This window comes from Egretta garzetta, unplaced genomic scaffold, assembly GCF_000687185.1.
Source record: "Egretta garzetta isolate BGI_Z169 unplaced genomic scaffold, ASM68718v1 scaffold330, whole genome shotgun sequence".
NCBI classification, from domain to species: Eukaryota; Metazoa; Chordata; class Aves; order Pelecaniformes; family Ardeidae; genus Egretta; species Egretta garzetta.
In genome coordinates, this window is record NW_009258275.1 from 473,778 (window position 1) to 475,815 (window position 2,038).

Genomic DNA, 2,038 nt, shown 5'->3' on the forward strand with positions numbered 1-2,038 from the left:
GGGTGCGCCGCCCCCCCGAGGGCAGCCCCTGTGGCTTCTTACCCTCACGCATCCGTGGTGCAGGCACCGGGCAATGGCACCAACCAGTGACACCAGTATGAGCACCCAGGGGCACTGGGCACCTTTGGGGCTGGCATCCCTCAGGCCCATCAGCCTCCATCCCTAGGAGGGCTCTGCAGTGGAGCGCGGTATTGCTGCCCGGGTAGAAGCTGGGCAACCTGAGCTCTGGGGTAAACCTGCCATCATCTTCTTCAGCCTCATGAAAATGGATTTTCACCCTTTTCCCCTCGTTAAAACAGAAGCAGAGAATGAGACGCATCAGGCTGAATTTAAATACCATTACTGCTGGGAACGAAACGGAGCTAAACCGGGGCATTGAAAATGGAGGTTTGCGCTGCAGCGGGGCGCGTCTGGACCATCCGATGCATCTCCCCTCGAGCACCCAGCACCCACCGGCTGCCTCTCCCAGGGGCGAGCCGAGCGTGCCGAGCACTCAGCTGCCTCTCAATCGAAGCAAAGCTCATTTATTCAGCAGCTCCCTGCCTTCATTTTGCTGAGAAACAGGGCTGTGCATCGTTCCCCCCCCTCCCCCCCGCCAGGAGGGGTGTGCAGGAAAGGTTCACGTGTGCTTAAAACCAGCTGAGTCAGCAGCTTTCGGGTGTCGCAGCGAGCGGTGGCCGCTCCGTCCCTGCCCAGGGAAGCAGTGAGCCCCAGGGGGCTGCGCTGGGGTCGGATGCTCCCCAGGCATGTGCTTCCCTGGGGAGCTTTTAAATCCCTTCCGTAGGCCAAGCCACCGAGATTGGCAAAGGAAAAAACCTCTTCTTTGCCATTTATTGGCCTGATTTGTAAATCCAGAGCGGGACGTGCCCAGCTGCTGATAGATTTCTGTGCAGGATTTCCAAGCATGGTGGAGGGTTTGTAACTCTTCCTCCTCGCTGGGAATCGATGGAGGGGCTTAGACTGAAATTAGGCAGCCGACTTTCTCGCTTATGGGCAAAACCTGATTTTTAAATATTCTGGAGAAGATTTATCGACAGCCTCGGCGCTTGCCCAGGGCGAGGGGAAGCCACAGCCACAAGCCTGGCTGGGCACAAGGCACCGAGCTCGGGAGTTTTGGCAGATCCTTTCGTCCGGAGGGACGAGTCCTGCCTCAGACGAATTGATTAACGCCTGGAAAAGGCCTGGAGATCCGCAGAAACGGGGCTGTGCTAATTGCACGGCCTCCTATTAGCGCTCCCTCCGCTCTCCGGAGGATGGAAACCTGCCGCGCTCCAGCCCCGTTTCTCCCAGGGCTGAGTTATAAATAAACCCGGGGGTGATGGGCTGGATCCTGCCCGGGGATATTTCAACGCAGAGACGCCCAGGGCCTGCAGCGCATCCCAGAAGGGCTATTTTATTTAAGCAAGCTGATTTAAGCAAACTTAGCCCCATTTTGAAATATTACCTTTGCTGTTCAGGTTACCCACGATTGCAAATTCCCCCCAAAACGCCCCAGATCCCCACCCAGGGGATGCTGATCCCCGCAGCCGGCGGGTGGCACGGGGTGGGGATTTGCCACGGGGCAGACCTGGGGGTCTCGAAACAAAGCCAAGCCGGGGTGCAGCAGGGTCATCCAGCCCCTGGATGCAAAGAAATGAAGTTGCCTTCAGGCCACTGATTTCCAGGTAAATCCCACCTCTCCAGCACGCAGAAGCTGGCGGGGCTCCGCTCGCTTCCCTGTGTATTTTGTTTTACTTTTGTGTATTTTGCTTTATTTTGGGGTATTTTGCTTTGCCTGGCGCTCTGTTCCTCCGCATGCAATTACATCGAAGCCCGTTCCAGCCTCTTGCAGGATGAATTCCCCTTGCAAGGGTGAAAGTGGCTCATAAAGAAAAATGTTTTAAGCCGTGAATCATTTAAAAAGCACTTGCCACCATGCCGAAGGCAGAGAAGGGAATAGCCCTGCATTCTGGAGATTTAGGCAGGCAGAGGATACTGGGGAAACTGGTGGGATGATTTAAATGAGCTGGCAAAGCGGAGATGCTGCTGCCACTGTCCC